This window comes from Dama dama, chromosome 12 (assembly GCF_033118175.1).
Source record: "Dama dama isolate Ldn47 chromosome 12, ASM3311817v1, whole genome shotgun sequence".
In the NCBI taxonomy this organism is placed as follows: domain Eukaryota; kingdom Metazoa; phylum Chordata; class Mammalia; order Artiodactyla; family Cervidae; genus Dama; species Dama dama.
Genome location: NC_083692.1, coordinates 11248817 through 11265507, shown reverse-complemented (window position 1 = coordinate 11265507; position 16691 = coordinate 11248817). Strand labels below are relative to the sequence as shown.

The following is a 16691-nucleotide window of genomic DNA, read 5'->3' as shown; positions in this document are numbered from 1 at the left end:
ATAGTTCAACTGGAACACTGTATAGAAGAATAGATGGGCAGATAACGTTGGGAGTAGCATGCATGAGAAAGAAATAGTCAAACAAAAAGAGTGGGGAAAGGCTGAAATCTCATGTTTTACACCTATATTCTATTACACATTTTATTCAATTGTCATTTTACACAACACACCAGCCTCAAACTAAAAATCAGAGTAAAGCATAGAATGATATAAATGTCCATTACAAAGACCCTGCAGTTTAATTTAAAAACCCTGGATTAGAACTCATTCTAAGAATGAATACCAATCAGGCAAACAAGTTAAGCAACAGTATCTCTGTTAAAAGTCATGAATGATATGATCTAATCCTTATGGAAGATAAAAACAAAGATACAATAAAGAAAGGCCCCAAGTTTACTCCTAGAACTAACCAACCACTCACCTTGTGAGGCCGCCCGGTTCCAGTGAAGCAATGCTCTGGGATAAGTTTCATTCTCACCTACGATGGTTGCTTCTCCTGCAAGGAAAATGAAACACAAACCAGGCATTTAAGGAAAGGCACTAGAGTTTTAGGCTTCATCTGCAAACCAGGGTGGATACATGCAGCATAATTTAAATGAGAAATGGGATATAAAATATTAAATGAAAAAAACTGTTGAAATTAAACAAGTATGGGAATAAAATACTGAGTTCAAAGGAATCATTGCATTCAGGACAACACTGCTTCCCGAGGCATGTTTTAACCACAGAGCTAATAATCAGACTAATTACTGAACCACTCAGTTCAGTCACTCAGTTGTATGTGACTCTGTGACCCCATGGACTGAAAAATGCCAGGCCTCTCTGTCCATCACCAACTCCCGGAGTTTACTCAAACTCATGTCCATCGACTCGGTGATGCCATCCAACCATCTCATCCTCTGTCGTCCCCTTCTCCTCCTGCCTTCAACCTTTCCCAGCATCAGGATCTTTTCTAATGAACTCTGCTCATTCGATCAGGTGGCCAAAGTATTGGAGTTTCAGCTTGAACATCAGTCCTTTCAACGAACACTCAAGACTGATCTTCTTTAGGATGGACTGGTTGGATCTCCTTGCAGTCCAAGGGACTCTCAAGTATCCTCCAACACCACAGTTCAAAAGCATAAATTCTTCGGCGCTCAGTTTTTTTTATAGTCCAACTCTCACATCCATACATGACTACTGGAAAAACCATAGCTTTGATTAGATGGACCTTTGTCAGCAAAGTAATTTCTCTGCTTTTTACTATGCTGTCTAGGTTGGTCATAGCTTTTCTCTTAAAGAACAAGCCTCTTTTAATTTCATGGCTGTAGTCACCATCTGCAGTGATTTTAGAGCCCCCAAAAATAAAGCCTGTCATGGTTTCCATTGTTTCCCCATCTATTTGCCATGAAGTGATGGGACCAGATGCCATGATCTTAGTTTTCTGAATGCTGGGCCAGTTTTTTCACTCTCCTCTTTCACTTTCATCAGGAGGCTCTTTAGTTCTTCTTTGCTTTCTGCCATAAGGGTGTGTCTTCTGCGTATCTGAGGTTACTGATATTTCTCCCTGCAATCTTGATTCCAGCTTGTGCTTTATGCAGTCTGACATTTCGCACTGAACCACTAGGAATCTATATGCCACTGGAAAAACAATGTTTTTGTATCTGCTGTAGTTTGAAAAATGTATTTAACTGAAAGCAGTTAATTTTATGATCAATGTCGGACCTATTTCTAGTGTCAACTCCATAAAACTCACTTTGATGGCTTAGAGATCTGAGGTAAAATAACTTAAGCATGTGGGCTGTTCAGTTCAATAAAGAAATATCTTTGTGGCTTTGCTTTTTAAACAAGTTAACCTGATGTCTTAAATTGATGCTTTTGAACTGTGGTGCTGAAGAACACTCTTGAGAGTCCCTTGGACTGCAAGGAGATCCAACCAGTCCACCCTAAAGGAAATCAGCCCTGAATATTCATTGGAAGGACTGATGCTGAAACTGAAACTCCAATACTTTGGCCACCTGATGAAAAGAACTGACTCATTGGAAAAGACCCTGATGCTGGGAAAGATTGAAGGCAGGAGGAGAAGGGGACGACAGAGGATGAGATGGTTGGATGGTATCGCCGACTCAATGGACGTGGGTTTAGGTAAACTCCGGGAGTTGGTGATAGACAGGAAGCCTGGCGTGCTGCAGTTCATGGGGTTGCAAAGAGTCGGACGCGACTGAGCGACTGAAGTGCACTGAACTGAACCTGACGTGCACCCTGTGTTCCAACCCCCAGGCAGGACAGGAGTGGGCCTTACTCTGGTCGAGGATGAAGGCTGCGTTGCTCTGTGCCACTTCATAGCCCTGCTCGGCCAGCAGGAGGTACTGGATCACAGCGGCATTGTAGTCTCCGTCTTTGTAGCTGTTGTAAGCGGTCATGAGCCGCTCAGACCACCGGCCCCGTTCACACACATTCTTAAACAACTGTGAGGACAGGACAAAACAGAGGTGTGTCAGAAAATCATTTTTTGCACATTGGCTACAAGCTATTGTTAAGCTTGTTCTCTCAATCTCTGGCAGCTTTATTAAATATATATATATATATATATATATATATATATATACATATATATATATATATATAAATAAATCTGGGATACTAATTTGAAGCTTTCACTTAGTCTTCAGAACAGTAACTCACTCACTCCTCCTATGAGGGGCCACTCTCTCACGAGTTAAGTCCCAGTAACAGCTCTATTTTACAAGGAAGGAAACTGAAGCATAGAGGTTTAGAAACTGTGTGTGTTCATGCTCAGTCCTGTCCACCTCTTTGCGACCCCGTGGACTGTAACCTGCCAGGCTCCTCTGTCCATGGGATTTCCCAGGCAAGAACACTGGAGTGGGCTGCCGTTTCCTCCTCCGGGAGATCTTCCCGACCCAGGGATGGATCCACATATCCTGCACTGGCAGGTGGATTCTTCGCCACTGTGCCGCCTGGGAAGCCTTTAAAACTGTGCTAAGCATTTAACAATGTCCCTCTGAAGTGCCAATCATGAGAAAGCTGAAGAGGAAAGGCTCCAGCTAGGAGATATTAGCGTTCCCCCTGCAACATTCATTTAACATACACTTTTTGATGCTATGTCTCAGATACTGTCTTAGGTGCCAGAGAGATTGCACACAATAATATCTGCTCTTGTAAAGGCTGATGCCAGGAGGGACGGATAGACTGAATCAGGAAGTGCGACAGTGACACACAGACCCTCAGAGCCTTCCCTCCGTGTCTCAGAGCTAGTCGGCTGAGTCTGTTTCTTCTCTAGAAGAAACAATGCCAAGAGAACCAGAAAGAAAACAGAGCCTCTCCTCCCAGGCAAGCGCAGAAAGCCCTTACCTCCACTGCAGTGTGACATGATCGCATCACTCCAGTGCCGCTGGCGTGCATCTGAGCCAGGTTGTAGAAAGCCAGGATATGGCCTCCCTGGGAAGCTAAGTTAAAATACTTCAAGGCTTGTTTGTAATCCCTCTTGACTCCAATGCCATCTGTAAGGAAAATCACACAAGAGGTCAGGAACAGTGTTAAGTGTGATTTAGCTAAAGCATCAAAGAAGCCTTATCTAGGAATAAAACTAAATGAAACTCAGAATTCTTACTTCAGAAAGATGTGAATCTTATTAATATAGATTTGCACATTAACACTGATTAATATATTCTCCAGGGCAATACAAGATGTGCACAAATTATTGACTTGGGAGGACATTAATCAGATAGAAACTCAATAGCTCTCATTTCCATATCACAGTGACATCTAGAGGAAAAGAGGAAGTTTAGACTTGGAGTATCCATCGTTACTTACTATAGTACATGGAACCAAGCTGCAGCTGCCCATCCACCCAGCCTTGTTCAGCAGCTTTCTGGAAATACTTCAGTGCCAAATCATAATTCTGGAGAAAAAGAGTTCACATGATCACATAATGAGAAGGCTTGAAAGGCTGACATACTCCGAAGTCAGGAGATTCATTCATAAAAAGAATTCACAATGCACACAGTATTCCTGAAGTTGTTAAGAGACCTTCTTTTTAATAATACACAGATGGTAATATTTTTTAAGTCATGGTGGATTAACATTTAAGACCGTGAAGAAAAACAAAAACATTATTTTGTGAAACAACTTGTATGTCTGCACTCAGAAAGCATGAACAACACTACTAAAGCAGCAGACCAAAAATTAAGAAACAGTCACAGCTTTTCTATTGATCAACAAACCCTTTTAAACCTCAATTTTTAAACACTAAGAAAAAGCATTCTCTCATTAGTTCCATCCCTGAACAGCTTATCAAACATCATTATCAGATGTCAAATATCATACATATCCCCAGAGAAAACTGAAAACAAAGGTCACTATGGGATTTTACTATCCTAACATGACTAGAAGGACTCAGAATGAGACCACATCCCTGTCTTTCGTGCTAGGGAATATCTACAGACTAGAATTCTCTACCGAGCTTAGTTTGGGCCCAAATTAAAAGAATACATGGCTTGGGCAGATCGGACAGAGGTGGGGACAGTGGTGAGGATCCAGGGGCCTCCAGCGTGAGCAAGAAGCGCAGAGGAACGAGGCGCAGTGGCCCTGGAAAACCCGGACGGCCCAGAGGAGAGAGTCCAGGGGAGGCAGAACCAGCGCCGTGCGGGCCAACGCGGAGGTCACTGCTGGGCTGTGCAGAGCAGTGACAGGAGGTGGAAGCCTGACTGCTGAGAGCTGAGGAGTGGACGCAGCCGCTCACAGACTTCCTTCTCTGGAGAAACCCGGGCTGCAGGAAAGGGCTGGAAAGGAGAGAGGTGGCAGCTAGACGGGAAAGGGGTGGCACAGAGACCTCTCCTCACTCCACACGACAGGACCTGTGAATTTTCTTAGGCCTGAGTGACGAAGCGGCCCAGAGATACTGAAGCCTGAGACAGATCGGCGAGTAAGGGAGGCGAAGAGCAGAGATGGAAACATGAGAAAGTTTCACGCCCTGAGAAGGTGCCAGAGACACAGCCACGCCTAGAAGACAGCTGCTATGGTGGGACGGGGTGAGGGGTGGCAGGGAACCCAACTGAGAGAGAATGTTCCAGGTTGAGCTCTGGTTACAAACCAAACGGCCTCACCTGGGCTGCCTGGGAGCTAGTTAAGGGGAACACTTCCCTACGTCACTAGCTGCCTGCTTGTTGATGTCAGAACATTAGGACTGAAAACTTACAACTTGAACTCCTCTCCCGTAGAGGTAAGCCATTCCAAGCCCACTCTGTCCAACGGGGTTGCCCTGCCAACCAGACCAAAATTAAAGGATTCATTAAAAAAAAATAGGCAAGAAAAAGTGACTGCAAAAGAAATAATTTATAAACATATTCAAAACATGTCTTAGTATGTTTTTCAATTCAAAACAGAATTTCCTCCTTCCCATCAGACTAAACAGGATACTGAGTTTTGGAGACCTAACATTCAATATTTGCTGAAAAACAGTAAAGAGTAAATTCACTTAGAATTAAATTTTGGTGACTTACCTATGAATATCTGGCTCACAAATCTGTGATATGAAACATGACTGATATATTTAATCTTTCCAAAATTAAAAGTAGGCCACTTTTGTTTTTGGGGGGGTGGTTTTCCACTGGTAATCTCCAACCCCAACAAAGAAGATGCTGCCACAGGGCAGAATCAACACATTGAGATCAGTGGTGAGGGTATGCTTAAGGTTGTCGGACTGTTGTGGAACAAAGACAATTACTGCTTTGAGACCTTACAGAGAAAAATCTAGTATCCATCTAAAATCAGAAGGACAGAAGCATCTTTAAAAAAAGTGTCACAGTGCCGCTTCAGGAAAAACTTAACTGTGGTCTGGGACAACACGTACTAGTCGTACTAGGACAACTAGTAGTAACAGCACCGGTCAGTAGCATGTGCTAGTTGACAGAGAGGTAAGTGCACACACTGGCGTCAGGGGGTCTTAAATACTCAAGAGGCAGCTTTCTCGGGGCCAGAGACAGTCTAACTGTGTGTTACAATGATCAAAACTAGTCAGTGAAGCTTTAAACCTCAAGCTGCAATACAAACAGGGTAAATTATATAACTCCCAATTCTACTACTAAAATCATTATTTCCCTGGCCAGGAAACTTCTCAGTGAAACTGAAACAGATTTAATGTTCAATGATCTGGTTCCTAATACACACACACACACATATCTACGTATATAGCTTTTTATTGAGGTTTCTTCCTAATCCATTCATCCAAATGAATCACATTAACATAAGCACTTCCAGTAATTTATGGAATAAGTTGATTATGATTAATTCCTTTAAAAACTTCTCTCTTAAAATAACAGAAATATGGCTCACATTCCAATACACTGAGTCAAGAATTCTTACCATGTCAGCAGCCTTTTTAAAGTAGTGAAGAGCTGTCTCGTTACTCTGAGGTACAATATCGCTTCCCTCTGAATACATCTAGAAAACAGACCCCAATTTCAATATGAGCTGTAGCCTTTTTAGCAACTACATTTTTCCCCTATCTCATCTCATGATTTCATGAACTCTTTCAACAAAGTGTTATAGTTTCCCACAGGGTATTTTAGAATTAAAAGCAAAATCTTAAACGTAGATATTTTTAATATATTCTTGGTCACGCCAAATTTACAACTTATCTATAAACATGACTACATAAAATCAGTTCACTGATCAATCTCAAAAGTAATCTTAAACCCCAAGACAAATCTTTCTCCTTGAGTTGACTGAGGGCAGTCAAATGGTCAATCAGTTGCTTGGAATAAGTGATTATATGAGGAAAAGGATAGCTGAGGGCAATGTCTACTGCTTTCCCCATGATAAGTTGCAAGGACAGTCTTAAGTTCAGGAAAAGAGGTAACTCAAAAGTTATTTTAAAAGGTTTCAAGCACTGAATTATTACAGAGTACCGGGTATGGGAACTGATAAAAGGACCAAGAGAAAGGAAGATTGAATGACCGGTAGTACTGTTTTTATCCATGTGTGTATCGAGGAAATAAGGAAAGGAAATCCTTCTTTGAGATAGGGAAAATCAGAAATTCAGAGTAAGAATCGAGAAGGCCGAAAAGTTCTTAAATGCTAACAAAAAGAGATGGGTGATACCAATTTCTACACTGCAATAGTTAGAAAGTGTAAATGTACAGTTCTCAAGCCCCAAATGACCAGTTGTGATCGTGTGGCAAATACTGATGGGATCTTTCTCTTTGTAAAAACTTTTGAGATATATTCTACCTGAGCCTCCTAACCCTAGGACTTGGCTAAAGGTGAAAATACCCATTGGTTTACACTGTGTTAGTTTTCAAAATAATGAAAAAGGAAGTGGTGAGAACATGCCGTGACATATGGAATCTGTTCATTAGTCTCTAGACTTAAGTGTTTCCTTGGTTGAGAAAAGAACTGCACTGGGAAGTGGGTGATGGCTATCTAAGACATTAAATAAGGTCTGCAGATAAATTGCAATACACCCTAATTGTCTCGAATCAACATGGAAGTAAACAGGCAATTATGACAGACTTAGCAAAAAACTGCACAACATAAAGAATAAATCCCTTATTATTGCATATCACACACCAAAAGTAGGTCTGCAGATAGTGACAATTAGCTTCAGTGGAGAATTAACATACTGATAAGCAAATGCTATGTTCCCTCTAAGTTACCTAAGAAAATGGTCTCAGAGCAGCACTTAAGATATAATACGCTTGTACTGGAAATCTTATTTCCAGCTTATTTTTGTTAAATTGTAGACAAATACCGTATGTGCTTACTAGGTGAACACCTCTTGCTATCAAAGAAAATGTTCACAGGATGTATAGTACCTTTCCCAAGAAGGCCATGGCATGGGAATTGCCAGCATTCGCTGCTAAATTGAAGTAGTCAAATGCTCTCTGTGGGAAGGAATTTATGAAAATTATTAGATATTAATAGAATCTGCCCTTGGCTTTTAACCAAAACAATTACTTCAGAAACATTAAAAAAATCCTGTTACAGTGAAGCACAGAAGTTGAAGTAAACGGCAACGCAACATCTGCTGATCGTGCAGGCGCCCAGCGGTCCCTCCAGCAGCCAGCCCAGCCCTGGGTCCTGGCTCCTGCACCGCCGAGCAGGCCCAGAGTGCACCGACCCCCTCCCTCCCCACCGCTCCATCAAAGTGGTGTGGAACTTCTGCAAAGCGCCCCTCCCTGATCTTTCTGCTTTCATTGTTGGGGTCACCCAAAGCGACTGCTCTTAAGTCTCAACAGGCTGGACCTTCCAGCTCCTTGAAGCGCTGTAAGGAATAGATCAGACCCTTTATCTCAGCACTGTTTCACCTTTTGCTCACTGCACTCCGGGTACACCAGCCATGTTCCTTCCTGCCTGAGGACCTAGACACATCTGTTCTTTTTGGCCTGGGATGACCTAACCTCCAAGGTTTAACTTAAATGTCAACCACATTTCTTCAGAGACAAGTGCTACTTTCCAGTAACTAACCTATCATTGGACACTTTAAGTCTCCTTTGTAACAATAATCACAATTTACTACACGTTTGTTGGTGTGACCGTTTAAAAAAATAACTAATGCTTCTGTTAAACTTGAAGCTCTGCAAAGGTAAGAACCAAAGGTAAGGTCCAGCACTGTATTCTGAATGCCTTGTGGTGAATGGGACAGGTGGTACTACTCAATGCTGGTTGAGTTCACACAATTATGTATTGGGAATGCCTTCTCTTCTATGAAAATTTATCCCTGTGTAAGCTGCTTCCCAGGTAGGTAGCATACACCACACCAGGAACATCCCCAAACTTGTATAAAAGTAAGCAGAAAACTCTTAACCAGATTTCTGTTCTCTCACCTGACATTTTTACTAACCAGTTTATTTGCTGGGTTCACTGGCCCAATGACATGAAATTTTAATGACCAAAGGCACCGAAAGCTGTCAAAATGCTGTCTGCATAGTAATTTTTAAAAAGCATCAATATCTGGTATCGTTTCAGTGATAAATGCATTTTGTTATGATCTAAGTCTTAAAAGTTGATGCAATATGATGTATAAAATAACCTTAATTAGAACATTTAACTGGTATGGCAGAAAAACAGAGTTTCATTAGTCAGACACTTGCTGAGAACTTGCTACATGCTAAGCATTGCCAGGCGCAGGCAATGAGCTGGCAAACAAGGCAGACACAGCCCATGCTGTTTTGAACCTCACATTCTAGCAGGAGAAACAATTATATTAGATACTTGACTAATTCACAATGACAAAGGCCACAGGGAATACAGGTTTTCAGAACTGCTAACTGTGGTACACAACCTGTTCCCGCAGCGGGGTGGGGTCAGGGGCACGGGTTAGGGGAAGAGACGCTGGACCTGACTTCTGGAGGACGAGGACGAACTGCCAGGTGGGATAACAATGCTCACTCTAGACAGAGGGACTGGCCTTCCAGAAGTTCCGAGACAGGGAGCTTCTTAGTATTTTCAAAGACCTGAGTAAAGGTTCCTGTGCCTGTGACTCAGAAAGCAAGGGGCTGGAGAGGGAAACAGCGTGGTCCAAGGCCTTGGAGGTCACACTGAAGGTTGTGGCTTTCAAGCTACTGGAAATCACAGACCACTCAAAAGAAATTAAAGCAAGGGAACTGCACCATCAGATGCACAGTTTACGTCTGCAGTAACCCATACAAGTTACTGTTTAGGAAATGCAGGCAGGAGATTATTCACACAAGTGACAGGTGTACTGAGGAAAGAAGGGAAGAGATGAGCGATACACAGGACAAAAAGCAGATAAAAAACAAATAAACACTGGGGACTGGAAATGGATGTGACTGCTACAGCTGCACACACCTAATTTCTCAAAAACTCAACACTGAGGTCTCCTCAGTTCTAGGAAATACTTTCCAGTAGGAGTTTTCAGACATATGTCTATCACATACCTATAGAAAACCAAGACACTATTCTATGCTTTTTTGGCAGCACTGACAACTAGTTTTGGAATTAATAAAACCTTTCCCATCACTGCAAAGTATGACCACATTTTTGTTCTTCAGGTTCCTCATTTGTGATTTGTGATTCCTCATTTGTGATGGTGACTCAATTACAAAGCTTGATATTGTCACTGACTTTGCAAGAAATACATTTGGAGTGTCATAGCTTGCCACAGTATGAAAAGCTAAGCCTGAAGATCAGTAAGGGTACCTGATGGTTTTGTTCTACTCCACGGCCTCCGTGCAGATGCAGTTGTCCCAGACCAACCTGAAAATGAACAAAATGGAGGCAAGGTTTTGTAAATGGTAGCACCTGCATCTGGTCTGTAATTAAATTAGCCCAACAAGAAACATTTGGTCACAAAAAGGGTTCTGTCCGTAACACAGAAAAGTAAACATTTTTCTTATGGGATACTACTCTAACTGCATTTAAAAAAAAATTAAAAACATCTGCTTTTAGTTGCAAAACATCCTTCTGAAAGAGGTGAGAAAAGGCATTTCCACACAAACTAAAGAAAAGTTCAAATCCTTTGAATTACAGGGTGTTCTTCCGGAAGTGGGAAAATTATCCTAGGAAGCTTGGAGATGAGATAAGAAATAAAGAACAACAGAAAGGTAAATCTGTGAGGAATGCTATACTGGATGGACTGTATAAAAGAACAATTATCTTATGGGGTTCAAAAATACATAGGGTTAAAATACAGACAACCTCCAACCAAAAGAAGGTAAGAAAGGAGAGAAAAGGGAACAGAGAAAAGCAAAATAAAAGCAATAGAAAATTAAAACCCAAATATGTCATTAATTACTCTAATTAAAAGACTGTCAAAATAGACTTTTAAAAATGAGCAAAACTAGTCACATGATACTTGTAAGAAACATACCTTAAACATCAGAAGATTGAAAATATAAGACAGAAAAGATATTCCATGTAAATACTAACCAAAAGAAAGTAGGGCAGCTATGCCAGTATTAAGCAAGTTAGTGAGTTAAAAGTCGCTCAGTCATGTCTGACTCTTTGCGACCCCATGGACTATACAGTCCATGGAATTCTCCAGGCCAGAATACTGGAGTGGGGAGCCTTTCCCTCAGGGATTGAAAGCAAAAAATATTTCTGGAGATAAAAAGAGGACATTTCATGATACAAAAGTTAGTTCAAAAGAAAGATAAGTATTAAGTCTGTATGCAACTCATCATGGCTTAAAATATAAAGTGAAATAGAACTAAAAGAAAGAGAAATCCAAAGTGAAAAATTTCAATCATGTCATCTCAGCACTGGACAGAAAAAGCAGACAAATCCAGTAGGGATTCAAAAGATTTGAATAAAGAATGAAGAAACCTGATTCAACTGACACATACAGAACACTACACCCAACGACTGCAGAAATTCATTCTCTTTAGCATACGGAGTATTTACCCAAACTGATCAAGGGATGGGGGCATAAAGCAAGTCTCGAGAAATCGCAAGCAACTAACAGCAAAGAGCATATTCTGACTACAGTGGATTAAGAGAGACTCCAACAATAAAAAAGGTAAGTAGAAAATTCCCATGTACAGTCATCCCTCAGTATCCATAGGGAATTGGTTCCAGGACCCCTCCCCCGCACAGATACCAAAATTCTCAGATGCTCAAGCCCCTTGTATAAAATGCGTACAGCCTACACACAACCTCCTGTACATGTTAAATCATTTCCAGATCACTTATAAAATTTAATGTAAACGCTATGTAAATAGTTGTGAATACTATGTAAATAGTTGCCGATGTGTAACAAATTCAAGTTTGCTTTTTGGAACTTTCTGGGGAAAAAAAGTTTTTTTGAATATTTTTGATCCATGGTTAATTGAATCTGTGGATGCAAAACCTGCAGTATACAGAGGGCTGACTGGATATGGAAATTAAGCAATTCATTTCTAAATTACACAAGAGTCAAAAAAAAATGATGAAAATCAGAGCTAAATATAATGAAAATATGATAGTGGGACAATGTATTTCTATCAGATACTAAGTTCTATAAAGCTATGAAAATTTGAGACAATATTTGCATAAGAAATATACAAGAAAATGCTCATAGCATTATTTTAATAGCCCAAATCTGGGAAGAATAAAATGGATAAATTGTGGTAGTTTCATACAACAAAATACTACACAGCAATGCAAATCAATGAACTACAGCTATGTGAAAACACAAGGATTGATTTCAGAAACAATACTGAACAAAAGAAGTTGATACCAAAAATATGCCATATGACTATTTCTTTTTTACTTAAGTTTCAAAAACAAGCCAAACTAATCTACAGTGTTAGCTTCTATTAGTCTTAAAATTAATTGGAAAAGTATCTACTGCTCATCCCTACATGTTTCTAAATCAGAAGGAACTGTCAACTTAAAAAAGATGGATGGTGAAGTTCTCTTTTTTAATATCATCAAAACAACCCATGAAACAACAAATTACACATGATACTTTGATGTACGTCATACAGTTTACATTAAACAGGCCTACTTTGCTCCCTGACCTTGAGAAAATTATAGTCTAAGATAAGCAAAGGAAACGAATGGTAAATAGCTCTGAAGAGCATCTGAAATGACAAGTGTTCCAGAGACTCTCTGTTTAGAGGAAGCGACAGTTCTTATCTCGGTGACCCAGTAAGAGCCTTCACCATCACTGTAATGTTGCTCCAATCCACCCGTGGCGCACTCTGGAGTCACCTAGCCAGCTTTTAAGGCGCCATCGATGGTCACAACCCAGATGTACCCAAATGGAAGGTCTGGAGAGTAAACGGGACTAATTTGTAGCTAATAATAGCTCAGTGAACATGTTATAGCTCCAACTGCCTGTCCCCAGAGGCTGTAACACACAAGGCAGTGTACCTTGCAGGAGACCTTTAAACACATACCTGGGCTTGTACATCCCCTTTTTCAGCTAAGAACTGGTAATACTGAATCAAATCTTCCTCGAGCATTCCGCTGTTCATTCCTGGATTTTCAACCTCATCAGGCAGCCGTATTCTCTGCACCACTGAGCCTCCCGTCAGTGAGATATCACTAGCAACTGAAACAGGGACGAAGCAACACGGGGCGGAAAGTCAGAGGGGTGGTCCCACAGTGAGAAGTACCGTTCCAGCTGCCAGATACCAACAGACGCTGCGTTAAAGGAAGTTTTTCTATTGTGGTCTACGGAGTGTGAAACAGTCATCTAAGCTAAATTCAGTTTCTTTCCCACACAATACTAAGAAGTGGAATCCTAAGCAAATTTTTAAAAAGTACTTCCTAATCAACTAGTGTAAAGATGATTCCACTTGAGAGCCAGTCACAGTATTTCAAGCAGTAAAATAAATTTAAAATTATTATTTTTTTCTTTTTTTTTTTGGTAACGTCAAAGGCAAAAAAAAGCAGGTACCGTGATTGGCCACAAGACGATAATGAGTCAGTGCGGACTCACAGCTCTGGAGGACCCCGATGCCAGCCCAGTATCGGTAACCCTGTAATAAATGCAACCTCAGTGAGAAGAGGGAAGTTTCACATGCTTCAGTGGCATTCTAGCGGGAACAGATAAAGCTAACCATACGCAAAGGGGAACTGTACTGTCCTCTGATACAAACACACGGCCACCTCATTTATCCTGAGTGTCACATTTTGAGGTAACTTATTCAGCAACTTTTAACAATCAGACTACAGCTAAGACCTGGGAAATAGACACTAAAGTTCTGAGAGCAATCAAAATAGATGCCATCAACTTTCTGTATGCAGTGTGTGCCCGTTTACCTGTACGAGAAAATTACTGAGGCTCTTGCTTTTAGACAAGATTTCAATCTTAGACACAATTTTAACAAAAATTGACTAATCTTCCAAAGCATTAGTAACTTTTTGTTGTTGTTGTTAGCTCATATCTTTATTAACCAATATACAATTACTTGTCTTCTGGTTTGTTGAAACAATAGGTCAGATAACATTTGCCACAATAATGTCTGTCAAAGGGACTGGCCATAAAACCTCCAGCACCACATTCATCTGAGGGACACTCCCGGCGAAGGCAACTGATTTTGCCATTCTCATCCACCTTATAGTATTTCAGAACAGCTGATTTAACCTTCTTTCTCTTATGCTTGTTCTTCTTGGGAGTGGTGTAAGATGACTTCTTCTTTTCTTAGTACCACCACGAAGTCTCAACACTAGATGAAGAATGGACTCCTTTTGAATGTTGTAGTCAGACAAAGTATGTCCATCTTTCAGTTGCTTGCCAGTAAAGATCAGTCTTTGTTGGCCAGGAGGAATTCTTTCCTTATTCTGGATCTTGGCCTTTACATTTTCTATTGTATCCGAGGGCTTGACCTCGAGAGTGATGGTCTTCTCCATCAGAGTCTTCACAAAAATCTGCACCTTGGCGGCGGTTCCACCGCAGATGGCGGATCCGAAAGCTAATAACTTTTAAAGAAGCAACCAACTAGCAATCTAGGGAAGACAAGAAACTACTAGAGATGGGCAGAGCAGTACCAGGAATAAATGACTTCAGAATAAGGGGGAAGACTGCTAATTATGAAGAAGAGAACAGAGCTCTCTGGAGTCACACAGACTCACATAACTTCACCAACTTTAACAGTCCTCAGGGCAGAAGTGTACAATAACACGTATAATCATACTTAATGTTCTTAGTCTGTAGCCCCTATTTAAGAAGATTGGTAAACAGCTTTAAAATGAGATTTCTGTCAAAAATACTTCATGTTTTCTGAAAACTCATCTAAAAACAACGTTTCAATGACTGTGGGAGCAATAAACATTTTTGGAGATGAGACGAACAAATGAAAAAACTTCAAAGTTAGTGAGGAATGTTTCAGAAAGTTAGAGCAACACTCTCATTTTTCACGTACTGGAAAATGGTTTACCTCTGTAACAGGCCCAAGTCCAAGCTCCCTGGCTTGATGTCCGGCCCTTTACACGATCCCTGTCTACCTGTCCTGGTGATGACCTACCTGGCAATCCCTTCTCCACTGACAGCTGCTTCTTTCTTCAGAAGGATCTCCTTAATTCCTCTCCTTCCCCTGCCAGTGTGGGCTGGGAACCTGTCAGTGATTCCTTCATGTGCCCGTGCTGTATTGTAATGGTCTCCCTGCTCACGCCTCCCTCTCAAGAGTAAATGCTTGCTGCGGGCTGGCATTAGATCTTACTCTACGAGAAGCCCAACACCAAGTATTCAGTGTTTTAGAATACAGAGGGAAAATCATTCAGGATCCTCCCACTGGCCAGAAAACCAGATCTCCCTTCTTTGAAGCCTCACAGTCCTGTCAGCGAGCAGGCCTGTGGCCCCTCCAGATCTCCCTCCTTTGAAGCCTCACAGTCCTGTCAGCGAGCAGGCCTGTGGCCCCTCCAGGTCTCCCTCCTTTGAAGCCTCACAGTCCTGTCAGCGAGCAGGCCTGCGCCCCCTCCAGATCTCCCTCCTTTGAAGCCTCACAGTCCTGTCAGCGAGCAGGCCTGTGGCCCCTCCAGATCTCCCTTCTTTGAAGCCTCACAGTCCTGTCAGCGAGCAGGCCTGTGGCCCCTCCAGATCTCCCTCCTATGAAGCCTCACAGTCCTGTCAGCGAGCAGGCCTGCGCCCCCTCCAGATCTCCCTTCTTTGAAGCCTCACAGTCCTGTCAGCGAGCAGGCGTGTGGCCCCTCCAGATCTCCCTCCTTTGAAGCCTCACAGTCCTGTCAGCGAGCAGGCCTGCGGCCCCTCCAGATCTCCCTCCTTTGAAGCCTCACAGTCCTGTCAGCGAGCAGGCCTGTGGCCCCTCCAGATCTCCCTCCTTTGAAGCCTCACAGTCCTGTCAGCGAGCAGGCCTGTGGCCCCTCCATATCTCCCTCCTTTGAAGCCTCACAGTCCTGTCAGCGAGCAGGCTTGTGGCCCCTCCAGATCTCCCTTCTTTGAAGCCTCACAGTCCTGTCAGCGAGCAGGCCTGCGCCCCCTCCAGATCTCCCTCCTTTGAAGCCTCACAGTCCTGTCAGCGAGCAGGCCTGCGCCCCCTCCAGATCTCCCTCCTTTGAAGCCTCACAGTCCTGTCAGCGAGCAGGCCTGCGGCCCCTCCAGATCTCCCTCCTTTGAAGCCTCACAGTCCTGTCAGTGAGCAGGCCTGCGCCCCCTCCAGATCTCCCTTCTTTGAAGCCTCACAGTCCTGTCAGCGAGGAGGCCTGCGCCCCCTCCAGATCTCCCTCCTTTGAAGCCTCACAGTCCTGTCAGCGAGCAGGCCTGCGCCCCCTCCAGATCTCCCTTCTTTGAAGCCTCACAGTCCTGTCAGCGAGCAGGCCTGCGCCCCCTCCAGATCTCCCTCCTTTGAAGCCTCACAGTCCTGTCAGCGAGCAGGCCTGCGCCCCCTCCAGATCTCCCTTCTTTGAAGCCTCACAGTCCTGTCAGCGAGCAGGCCTGCGGCCCCTCCAGATCTCCCTCCTTTGAAGCCTCACAGTCCTGTCAGCGAGCAGGCCTGTGGCCCCTCCACATCTCCCTCCTTTGAAGCCTCACAGTCCTGTCAGCGAGCAGGCCTGTGCCCCCTCCAGATCTCCCTTCTTTGAAGCCTCACAGTCCTGTCAGCGAGCAGGCCTGCGCCCCCTCCAGATCTCCCTTCTTTGAAGCCTCACAGTCCTGTCAGCGAGCAGGCCTGTGGCCCCTCCAGATCTCCCTCCTTTGAAGCCTCACAGTCCTGTCAGCGAGCAGGCCTGCGCCCCCTCCAGATCTCCCTCCTTTGAAGCCTCACAGTCCTGTCAGCGAGCAGGCC

The 16691-nt window shown here is 42.9% G+C and overlaps 1 pseudogene; it reads right to left on the bottom strand.

The window, feature by feature from the left end:
• Positions 1-13433: 13433 nt before the first annotated feature.
• LOC133065900 (ubiquitin-ribosomal protein eS31 fusion protein-like) lies at positions 13434-15777 on the bottom strand (annotated as a pseudogene).
• Between the last annotated feature and the right edge of the window lie 914 nt (positions 15778-16691).